Source organism: Trachypithecus francoisi, unplaced genomic scaffold, assembly GCF_009764315.1.
Source record: "Trachypithecus francoisi isolate TF-2019V2 unplaced genomic scaffold, Tfra_2.0 Lachesis_group1, whole genome shotgun sequence".
Classification (NCBI taxonomy): Eukaryota; Metazoa; Chordata; class Mammalia; order Primates; family Cercopithecidae; genus Trachypithecus; species Trachypithecus francoisi.
This window is the reverse complement of record NW_022681454.1, coordinates 21,541,725-21,554,285: the sequence shown is the minus strand read 5'-3', so window position 1 is coordinate 21,554,285 and position 12,561 is coordinate 21,541,725. Positions and strand designations below refer to the sequence as shown.

General features: G+C 38.9%; 1 long non-coding RNA gene across 1 annotated transcript; it reads left to right on the top strand.

Moving 5' to 3' along the window:
• Positions 1–4,647: 4,647 nt before the first annotated feature.
• LOC117086302 lies at positions 4,648–12,288 on the top strand. Its single transcript, XR_004438269.1, has 3 exons — positions 4,648–4,779; positions 9,666–9,812; positions 11,752–12,288. It is a non-coding gene; the product is annotated as an uncharacterized LOC117086302 (long non-coding RNA).
• The last annotated feature ends 273 nt before the right edge of the window (positions 12,289–12,561 follow it).

The window sequence follows — 12,561 nt, the reverse complement described above, 5'->3', positions numbered from 1 at the left end:
CATCACTATGTTATGTTACCATTACCATATTGAGCATTGCCATTATTACCATTATTATTCTTATTTTCCAGATGAGACAATAAAAACTCAATGAGGTTAAATAGTCGCACAAAGTTAGACATGTTGTTTACTAGTGCCTGAGCTAGGATTTGAACCAGACGCACGAACCCTAAATCCATACTCCTAACCAGTACTATAATATCTCACTGCAATTTTCACTTAAAAGGGGTGTTACGGACTAACTTGTGACTCCAAAATTTATGTTGAAATCCTAATCCCCAAAATGACTGTATTGGGAAGGTCTTTAAAAAGATAAACTTAGGTGAAATGAAATAAAAAGGGTGGGATCCTAATCCAATAGGACTGTTGTCCTTCTAAGAAGAGGGAAAACTCCAGGAATGTGCACACTCAGAGAAAAGACCATGTGAGGACATAGTGAGAAGCTGGCCCTCTAGGACCGAAGGAGAGAGGTCTCCAGAGAAATCCAGACTGTCAACACCTTGCTCTTGGACCCAGCCTCCAGAACTGTAAGAAAATATACAAGTGGCCCTTGAACAACACAGGTTTGAATAGTGTGGATCCATTTTTATCTGTATTTTCTTCTGCCTCTGCCATCCCTGAGACAGCAAGACTATTCCCTCCTCCTCCTCCTCCTTCTCCTTCTTCTCAGCCTCCTCAACATGAAGACGGTGAGAATGAAGACCTTTAGGATGATCCACTTCCAATCTTCCAATTAATGAATAATAAACATATTTCTCTTACTTACGATTTTTCTTAATAACATTTTCTTTTCTCTAGCTTACTTTATTGTAAGAACACAGCACATAATATATGTAACTACAAAATATGTGTAAATCAACCGTTTATGTTATCAGTAAGGCTTTTGGTCAATGATAGGCTATTAGTAATTAAGTGCTGGGAAAGCCAAAAGTTACATGCAGAGTTTTGACTGCACGGGGGCTTGGTGCTCCTAACCACCAAATTATTCAAGGGTCAACTGTATTTCTGTTGTTTAAGCCACCCAGTCTTTGGTATTTTATTATGGCAGCTGTGGAGGAAAGTTAAATATTATATTTGAACTCAATTGAACGTGGGCACAAACAATGGTCACCAAGTCCCTGAACAGGTTGTGTGAGCTCCTTGAGGCATTTATCCAGCACTGTTTTGGAGAAATCTCTATTCCAATCTATTCTTATACGTTAGTTATTGAAAAACAATAGACACTTGCAAAAACAAGTTGACCTTTTTATGTTCCTTGAGCCCAGTCATGAAGGGCTCTCATGACTGGGCCTCTGCCAAACAACTCATTACAAAAAGAGCTAGGGTCCCCAACTGCACCAAAGCTTCACAAGACCGCTCCTTGTCTGTGCATGGACAAGTAGCCAACTCAGGAGCCCAGGAGATATATATATATATCTGTTTTCCCTTCTCCCCTTCCCAGAGCAATTTGCTTATTATATTAATTTGCTTATTCTATCGTTTGCTTATTATATCTGCATTGCCATTTATTTGGGATAAAGCTTGTTTACTCTTAAAGGTATTGCATGTCTGTCTTTTCTTCTCCCCTCACACGTTTCCCGCATAGAACATTTCTGGCATCACGAACAAGATTCGAAAGCAAAAAAAGCCATTTTTTGGCTGCAGGGTCTGGGCTGGGAGCTCAAGGTCTTCCCGTATTATCCTGGGATGGGAACTCCCCCAGTTTTCCTTCTTGGTGATTGAATGGTCCAGGGGAACTGGCCTTTGTGATAATTAGGAATCTAAATTAGTTCAATTTCAACCTTTGACTGCGTGAAGTGCTGCAGGGAATCCCAGTTGGTAAAGGGGACTCTGAGGGAATTCCCCAGTATGGATGATGCTTACTTACTGCTTATAAGTTAATGTGTCAAGATAGAGACTGGTTGCTTCAAGAGAAATGTAAGCTGAAAAAGGAAAATGCTAATCTGACTTTCAGACTGGCCCTGGCCCAATGCCAGGCCTATGTCTTGACTGATTAGGCTCAAAGCTATCAGCTTATTGCTGAAAAAAGCAGCTATCTGAATGGCATGGTTAGGGTAAAACTGAAGAACTAGTCAGCCGGGGTTTGGAGCAGGTAAAAATCCATCTCCTATCTCAAGGCCAGGAAATTAACCCTTGTAAAATTCAAGGACCTCCACAAACCGTAAAATTCCTTGGCATCCTATGGAATAAGGAAAATAGTCCATTTTAACAAAGGTTAAGGCTAAAATACTAGAATTTGCAACCTCTACCACTAAGAAGGCAGCCCAGAAATTTATTGCCTTGTTTGGATTCTGGAGACATCATAGTCCCACTTGGGTAACATTTTAGAACCTCTGCATGCAGTCACTAGAAAACGCTATGACTTTCGCTGGGGAGAGAAAGAGAGCATGGCTTTTGAATAAGCTAAACAAGCAGTTCAACTGGTCCTAAATCTATGGCCCATATGGGATGGGCCAGTAGAACTGCAACAGCTAATTAATTGGAGCCTTAGGCAGAAACAAGATGGGAAGAGGGTACTTTTGTGGTTTAGATCTGGAAACTGCCAGAGACCGGCAAAGCTTATACTCCTTTCAAGAATCAACTGTTAGCTTGCTATTGGGCTTCACTGGAAACAGAGCACCTCTGCTTCAACCATGATGTCTTTATGATTATGATTTGGGTCGTGAGTTCCCCTAAAACTCACTGGTTCTGATGAAGGAAGTGGCGGGAGCAACCAGCTGGCTGAATTGGTAGCCGTCCTCCAAGCTATTCAGGAGGATACCAGAGGGATTTGTCACCTGTATACCAACTCTTGGTCAGTAGCAAATGGTCTGACTACCTGGATGCCCCAATGGCAACAAAACAAATGGTTAATTGGGAATAAAGAGATTTGGGGAAAACAATACTGGCACACTGAATACTGGTGCCCAATATTGAATACTGGCACACGCTACCATTACCACTGTTTTCCATGTTGATGCTCATGTGTCTCTGCTTTCTCTTGACAGACTATTTAATCAGTAGGCAGATCAACAGGCCAAAACTTCCACCGTAACTGCAAATTCGAATGTGGATACATGGATTACAACATGTTCAAGCCTTGCAATGAGAGGCATTATAATATAGTTGACAGTGAATACCGGGGAGAGTTAAAGGTCATTTTATACAATACCACTCTGGATTCTTTTGCTATAAAACTGCAGCTGCAGGTTGCTCAATTGTTAGTGGTACCTTGTCAACCACTGAGGAAATATCTGCCCCAGTAGAAACAACATATAGAACTGGAGAATTCAGGTCCACCAGAGAGGGCAACTTATAATCCTGGAGCCAAAATATGGGTACAGCATCCATGAGATCCTGCCCCTAAGGCTGGTGACCTTGTAGCTATGGGAGCAGAAAATGAAGGCCTAGTACAATTTCCTAAAGATGAAAAACAATATCATGTTCCCCTCCATTTTTGTTATTACAGAGAATAACCTGTCTGCTAGTAATCAGTACCTGGGTCATCATGTCTGAGGCTGAGAATGAGTTCATCAACTGGGTAGCCACCACTATGACAGAAGCCAACTGCAGTCAGTGCTGACAATGTGTCGAGTTGCCAGAGGCCGCCAGAAATGGGTTACCTTGGAGAATCATCCTTGCTAACATTTCCGAATGGATATGCCAATACCAATAGGGGTGGGATAATAACACTTGTAATCCAACCTGGCCTTCTTTTAACCAAACAGTCTACTTTATCCCAAGCTCAAAGGAAGCACAGCACCTTTGTTACTTAAATTACACATTCTAGCAATACAATTATAGGAGAACTCTTCCCCTTCTCTGGGGAGCCCTCTGGGTGTGTGGATTTTACGGGTGGTGATAGTTGCCCCCACATTGGAGGGGGAGATGCACTTGGGGGTGGCCATTAATTTCATTCACCATCCAGGATGATATTTCCCTCCCCAGTAATCTAAATGCTTGCAAACATCACTGGTTACAAATGCACAGGACCCTCTGGTGGTGGTACCCTATCACAGTATTCTCCCCTGCCACCAGTACAAACTTGCTACAGAAGTAAATTAAAATATTAAGCTTACCTGTAAAACAAAGCTCTTAATGATAGTAGCACTGAACTTATGTTATTATCAGATAAATTTGCTTAGCTGCGTACTGTTGAATTGAAAAGTCGAATGGCATTAGATATGCTTACCATAGCCCAATGAGGGGCTCGCACTTTACTGCATACTGAATGTTATGTGTATATGCCCGACAATTCTCACAATATGACTCTGCTTGCAAAGCCATGGTGGGTGTGGTTTTTATTAGTTGTGCTTTAGATTCTCTTGTGTTTACCCTGTATCTGTAATCTATATCAACCGTGCCTTTCCCGTGTATCTGTAAGGGTATTTTTCCTACAATTGAGTATAAATTGAGGCCGAATGTGGAGGAAAAGTTAAATGTTAAATGTGAACTCAATTGAACGTGGGCACAAACAATGGTCACCAAGTCCTGGAACAGGCTATGTGAGTTCCTTGAGGCATTCATCCAGCGCTGTTTCGGGGAAATCTCTATTTTAATCTATTCCTATATGTTAGTTATTGAAAAACAATAGACAATCATAAAAACAAGTTGACTTTTTTGTGTTCCTTGAGCCCTGTCGTGAAGGACCCTCATGACTGGGCCTCATGTCAAACAACTCAGGGTCCCAGACTGCGCCGAAGCTTCAAGAGAACTCTCCTTTTCTGTGCATGGATGAGTGGCCGACTCTGGAGCCCAGGCTGTTGCTTCCCAGTCTGGTGGTGAATCCTCTATAGTCTGGTGAGTGTGAAAATATATACATATATATCTTTTCCCTTCTCCCCTTCCCATTGCAATTGGCTTATTATATTAATTTGTTTATTATATCATTTGCTTATTACATCTGCATTGCCATTTACATGGGATAAAGCTTGTTTACCCTTAAAAGTATTGTGTGTTTCCCACACAGAACAGCAAGCCTGAGCAAACTACTACAAGGAATTCAATTTGTTTTATATTTAACATGTATTGAGTAGAGAGCACAAAGATTGAAGAGTCCCAGTCCTTGAGGAGCTAAAGGCTTACTGGGAACCCAAGAATATCTCTAAAATGGAATCCACAGAGAGAGAGAGATTTGGACTTTAAAAGCGGGTAATTTTCTCTTAGAGGAGTCTCCAAAATATATTTATTGGGTTGCCTTGGCTTAAAGATTTTTCTGATGAAATATAATTCAAGGTTATCTAGACTAGATAATCCTTTATGGGTGATGCTGATGAAAACATTCTGACACTCAGCAGTTGTTTAGACTAGATAATCTTTAAAAGTTCATGTAATTTTCACCTTTTATCTCTGCTCTTTGTACCTTAAACTTTAAATGTATATTTTTAAATGCAGTCACGCATTGCTTAATAACAGGGATATGTTCTGAGAAACTCATCATGAGGTGATTTTGTCACTGTACAAACATCAGAATTTACTCACACAAACCTAGATGTCACAGCCTACTACACACCTAAACTATGGTATAGCCTATTGGTTCCCGGCTACAAATCTGTACAGCATTTGCTGTACCGAATACTGTAGCAATTGGAACACAATGGGAAGTGTGTGTGTATCTAAGCAGATCTAAACATAGAAAAGGTACAGTAAAAATGTGGTATATAAGATTAAAAATGGCGCACTTGTATAGGGTACTTACTGTGAATAGAGCTTGCAGGACTGAACTTGCTCTGGGTGAGTGGGTGGTGAGTGGTGAATGAATGTGAGTGCCTAGGACATTACCGTATACTACTGTAGACTTTATAAACACTACACACTTAGGCTACACTAAATTTAATTGAACATGTTTTCTTTCTTCGACAATAAACCTTAGCTTATGGTAACATTTTTATTTTATGAACTTTTAAATTTTCAAAAGCTTTTTGATACTTATCATAACACAACTTAAAACACAAACACATCGTACAGCTATACAAAAGTATTTTCTCTTTATGCCCTCATTCTATAAGGTTTTTTCTATTTCTAACTTTTGAAGTCTTTCTGTAACTTCCAAACGTTTTTTGTTAAAAGCTTAGACAAACCCAGAATTAGCCGAGGCCATGTCAGGATCATCAATATCATTGTCTTTCACCTCCACATTTTCTCCCACTGGAAGGTCTTCAGGGGCAATAACACTCATGGAGCTGTCATCTCCTAGGATAACAATGTCCTCTTCTGGAATACCTCCTGAAAGACCTGCCTGAAGCTATTTTATGGTTAAGTTAAGCAGAAGAAGTGCACTCTAAAATAATGGCAAATCATTATACTTGAATAATGGTAAATATATAAACCAAGATAGTTGTCATAATTATCAAGTATTATGTACTGTATGTAATTGTATGTGCTATACTTTTATACAACTAGCAGCCAGTAGGTTTGTTTATACCAGCATCACCACAAACATGTGAATAATGCATTAGGCTACAGCACTACTGTATGAGTTCATTCTTGCACTGCTATAAAGAAATACCTGAGACTGAGTAATTTATAAAGAAAAAAGGTTTAATTGGCTCACAGTTCCACAGGCTGTACAGGAAGCATGACTAGAGAGGCCTCAGGAAACTTACAATCATGGCAGAAGGTGAAGGAGAAGCAGGCAGGAGCTGGAATCATGGTCAGAGGAAGAAGAGAGCAAAGGGTGAGGCAATGCACACTTTTAAACAACCAGATCGTGTGAGAGCTCACTCAGTATCCTGAGAGTAGCAAGGGGGAAATCCACCCTATGATCCAGTCACCTCCCCCCAGGCCCCTTTTCCAACATTGAGGATTACAATCTGACATGAGATTTGGGTGAGTATACAAATTCAAACCATATCAAGTACCATGGTTCTGACAGCACTAGGCAATAGGAAATTTTCAGCTCCATTATAATCTTATGGGACCACCTTCATATATGTGATACAGTCTTTCTGCTCCTCAGCTCAGCTAGGTTTGAGTTCTTGTCTCATGACTGGAAGAATTAGGCTCATGGACAGGGGAGTATGAGTGAAGTAGTTTATTAAGCAAAAGGAAAACTCTCATTGGAGAGGGGATACATTTGGGGAAGGGGGTTCCCCTACCCGAAGGCAGGAAAATCCCCCTGTGTGGCTGGGCCTGGGGCCTTTAATGGACTCAGAATGGGGAGTGCCTACTGATTGGTTTGTGAGTATGTAAAAAAGGTTAAAGCAAAGACCCCACTCCAAGGTGGGCATGACAGTGTAGAAAACCAATTAGGAAAGAGTAGATATATGTAAAATAGGTGAAGGGAGGGGATCAATCAGAGGAAAGCATGCCAAACAGGAAGACAAGTTCTCAATCTGGTCTGAGGATTTAGCTTGCAACTTGGCTTTCAGGCTGTCTTTGGCTTAAAGGTGGGGTTTCACCAGAGACCCTCCCCAATCTGCCTAGGTATTTGGCTGCCTCCTGTCACTATAATTTGCAGCCAGCTGTTGACTGAAGCATTATGCAGGTCATAACTGTAGTTTTATTATAATTACAAAGAAGTTGCAAGGATAGTATAGAGATTTCCTATATACATACCTCCAGATTTCCCTTCTCTTTAAAAAAATTATGTATTCTAGAAACAGGGTCTCACTCTGTCACCCAGGTTGGAGTACAGTGGCATAATCTCAGCTAATTGTAGCCTTGAACTCCTGAGGTCAAGCAATCCTTCTGCCTTAGCCTCCTGAGTAGCTGGGACTACAGGCATGCACCACCATGCCTGAGTATTTTTTTCATTTTTAAATAAAGATTGGGTCTTGCTACATTGCCCAGGCTGGTCTCAAACTCCTGGCCTCAAGGCATTCCTCATGTTTTGGCTTCTTAGCGTGCTGGGATTACAGGCATGAGCCATTATGCATGTCCCTTTTCCCTTTCATTAATACCTTGCATTTGTCACAACTAATGAACCAATATTCACTTGAGCTTTGGGACCTATTTATGGTAGAAAAAAAACTGCAACTTTATTTTGTTTTCAGTTTAATCACACTGATGTGTTTCCTTGCTTTGAAAGTAATCATCAAAAATAGAAATGCTGGATGGTTCTTTTAACAAGAAATTTGGTTGGGACTTTTAACTGATTAAAAATATTGCAAGGAAAAAGCAAAAACTTACCCCCCTGCCAAATGAGTGAAACAAAAGCTTTAAAGTCTTGAGAAATGTGAAATATTCCAAAATGGAGACTGTGTAGGCTCTGATATATGAATTGTGATATATGTCTGAGACAGAAAAGTGAAATACAGCTGCTTCTGGAGCTCTGTTATAAGAATGTAACTAGAATGAACTTATGTTAAAGCAGAAGGCAGAGAGTAGATCTACTCTTTTGTTGTTGTTAAAATACCTAGCTTAAAGGCAAAGCCAACATTTTATTTTGTTTTCTTTGCATTTAGGATAACAGATTTCTCTCATACTTGTTAATGTAGCTGAAATATGGAGATTCTTTCTGATTGACTTTAGAAGCTTCCTACAGCATACTTTTGGGTTGCAGATGTTTGACCTTAAATGCTTTTGGATTTCCTGTGTGGACTCCAGTTCCCAGTGCTGCAGATTACTTAAGAGTTCGTGTCTGTGCACTGGTTACCTGAGGTACCTTAGAGACGAGAGGTGCTTATTGCAGAAGCATAACAGTAACTGACTCTTTCAATTAGCACTGTACTGGTTATGAGTTAAAAATTTTCAGGCTAAAAATCATACAGTGAAGGATGTAAAGAAAAAATATATCATCGTGCTATTTATCCCTTTTTCCTAGAAAATTAAATTATCCCTGAAAGAAGTAATTGGAAAAAAAAGATCAGTTGTCTCTGGACAGGTCTTGGTGTGTTGACAATTTATTTTTTTTATGATGGTTTATTCCCACCTAAAAAAAAATCTAATTTGTGAAATTCCAAACTTTCCAAGAACCCTATAAATGTCTTTCTTTTCCACCTGAAACTGCAACCCCAACAAGTAGATTTTGATGCGATTCTGTCTGTATCACAAAAGAACCAACAGAGTAACATTAGCTAAGCTTGTGCAACCCACACAGAAGGGGGAATGAAGGGGGAATGGTATATTTAAATAGCAGTGTCTTGTGGACATTAGACTATGTGACACATGCTAAAAACAGTCAAATCTCCTGCCCATTGTTGGAAACTGTTTCAGACATTGCTCCATTTGGCAGCCCTTCTCTTCCTGTGAAAAGGGAAGGCTGTCTCTATCATCCTCACTGGGTCATAACAAAGATGATATCCATCTCTATCTGTCACAGCTGGACATGGTCAACATATTCACCAAGTTAGAGGAAAAACAAGTTTTTAATTCCACACTGATCTGTATAGTAACTAATAAAAATATCAGTAACCAAAGATATAGATGTATAATTGATGAAGATCTTTATGAACAATTACAAATAGTTTAAAAATATTAAAATTAGCACAGTGTACCACGTGCCAGAATTGACATTCACATTTGTGAGGCAAGATAAGAATCAGTAGATCCCATTAAGCCAAGTCAAATAAATGAAGAGTCGTGCAATAAGAGGACAAAATATTACCCCAGCCTCATCTAGGCCAAAGCGTCTTTAGTCCTTCTGAAGATGAATGAGATATTAACAGCTCCTGAAAGTTTGCTGCATACATGTTTGTTTACGTTAACTATTGAGTAAATAAGAAATATTTTGTTCTATATTCAAGGTTGAGTCCTTTTCAACTAGTTTTTGTGTTGTTTTTGAAACCTCAAGTCATTGACTCCTTCAGCAGTGGTTTAAGAAACTATCTTAATTTTTTAATCACACGTTGACCATGCAGCCAATTGTTGGCCTGTAGAGTGAACAAAACCAGGTAAATGGCCTTCTGTTTAGGTGCTACCTGAGCAAAGCATGCATGTCAGAAACAGCCACACATTTCTCTGATTTCATTTGCCTCAGATCCATATTTTCTGAAATGTGAGGTGCTGACCATCTGCATCAGAATTCCCACAGGGATTATTTAAAATACAGATTGGGACTGGATAAAGAAAACGTGGTACATATATAGCATGGAATACTACACAGCCATGAAAAAGAAGGAAATCAGTATTTTGCAGCAACATGGATGCAGCTGGAGGACATTATCCTAAGCAAATGAATGCAGGAACAGAAAACCAAATAATGCATGTTCTCATTTATAAATGGGAACTAAACATTAAGCACACATGGACATAAAGATGGGAACAATAGACACTGGGGATTACTAGATAAGGGAGTGTTGGGGTGGGTCAAGGATTGAAATGCTACCTATTGGGTATTATACTCACTACCTGAATGACGTGATCATTCATATCTCCAACTTCAGCATTACATAGTTTACCCAGGAAACAAACCTGCACATGCATCCACTGAACCTAAAATGATATTTAAAAGAAAAAGTCATCAAAATGTTATTCCTATCAGTAAAATACCAAAATATCACACACACACATATATATTTCAGACTTTGGGGTCCTTTCCAGACCTAATGAATCAGAAGCCCTGGAGGTGTCTCAGAATCTACATTTTAAAGATGTAGCTAGCTCCTTGAATGAACAAACTAGAGATTGATAACTATTGCTTTGGATACTGCCGAGATAAGGGAGGAATTAATTCTGTGTAGAAAGTCGATGGGAAACCATATTACTAGTTTGTTATTTTTCCTCTGTAACATTTCTATTTGTGTCCCTAGATGATTTTCTCTGGCAGATTTCATTTGGATGTTGAGAATATTTATAGCAAGTTTATGGAGATAGCTATCATTACATACCTGAGAATTCATATGAAAGAAATATGCTGTATATCTGTAGATGATTTTCAAATTACTCAAGCAATGTATAAAGCACTTATTTAAAAACTTAATTGAAATTATACAACTGAGACAAATCTATTTTGGCAATTCCACATTTCTTCAGATATCTAACAATGATCTACATATTTTCATAGCAAGTTATATGCAGTTTTGTAAATCATCAATGTAAATCAGGGCAATTAACTTAACTAGTTACTGAGTATCACTCTGCTGAGAGTCTAACAGAAAATATTCTCAATATGATTTCATTCTCACTGACATTGGTAATTTTGCTTTGGTAGCTGGGCCAGTACAGGAGCCAAGGAATCTTGATTTTTAATTCCCTGACTTACATGAAATAATCTTTCTCTACAAAGTAATCTTATCAAAATAATATTTATATTTGAAATAATACCCAGAAGTATTGTTGTTATTGTTTTAATTAAGAGAGATAGTAATTCAGCAAAACTAAGAACATTATATCTTTCAAATGTGGAGTAGTGATCAAGAGTGTAGAATTGGAACTGGACAGCTTAGACTCAAAATTCTAGTTTCATCAGTGTCACCTTGACCAAAATACTTAACTTCTCTGTGCTTTGGTTTTCTTATCTGTAGAATGATAAAAATAATTGTGCCTTTCTCATTGGGTGTTGTGATGATTACATAAGTTACACATTTGAAAACAAAAATTATGTGTTTAAAGGTCACATAGTAAGCACTGAAGTGAAACCCTTTTATTATTATTAATCTGTTTAATAACCTGGCAAGGGTATGTCTCAGGCCATTAATGTTTGTTTTCTATGTATTTTCCTATCCATTTTGTTTTCCTCTCACTAGTATCTTGAGGGTTTTTTGCCTACTTCAGCCACACCAATGCTGAAAAAAATATTCAAAGAAATTATTGACTTAAATGTTAAACAGATTTTTGGGTCATGTTTTGTTTTGTTTTGCTTTGCTTTGTTTGTTTTTTCTTTACCCATAGATCACAAGATTGAGGGCTTGGAGCTGGAGAAAGGGAAAATAAAAAGCAGACTGTGACTCTATAGGGAAATAACTGAAAGATGATACTAGGAATTCTCAAAGTAAGAGGAAAAGGAAAGGCCCTTTTTTGGAAATGACCTCTGATAAACACACTCACCAAAGTTACACCTGCCACTGTGTCTTCCATGGACAGACAAGCTCCACTTTAGCAGTCCTGGATACCTAGAAACTCCCTTTAACAGAGAGTGGGGAATCTCGTCAGCTTGCGTGGGAATGGGAGCTTGAAGGGAGAACCTCAGCCTTCCAGAAGGTTATATAAAACCAGTTGATAATTTCCCTAAGAATAGAGCAGTGGACAAACAATTGCTATTGTAATCCAAATACATGAGTCTACCTACATAATGGAGAAATGCTAACTTACAAAAAGGTCGGGCTGGTGTTTGAATGGTTTTAATTTCCTTTTGTAAAATTACAGGAATTATACAGTTACATTGATTAACTGTAATCAGCTTTGAGTCTAGCTAAAAAAAAAAAAAAAAAAAAAATCCGTCCCTTCTCAAATAATTCTTTCCTCCTGCATTTTAAATCTCTCTCTCTCGCTCTCTTTCTCTTCCTCTCTCTCTCTCTCTCTATTTTTCTGAGACAGGGTCTCACTTCATTACCCAGGCCGTAGTGCAGTGACATGATCTTGGATTACTGCAACCTCCACTTCCTGGGCTCAATTGATCCTCCTGCCTCAGCCTCCCAAGTAGCTAGGAGTACAGGTGCAAGCTACCGGGCTCCGCTAATTTTTGTATTTTTTGTAAAGGTG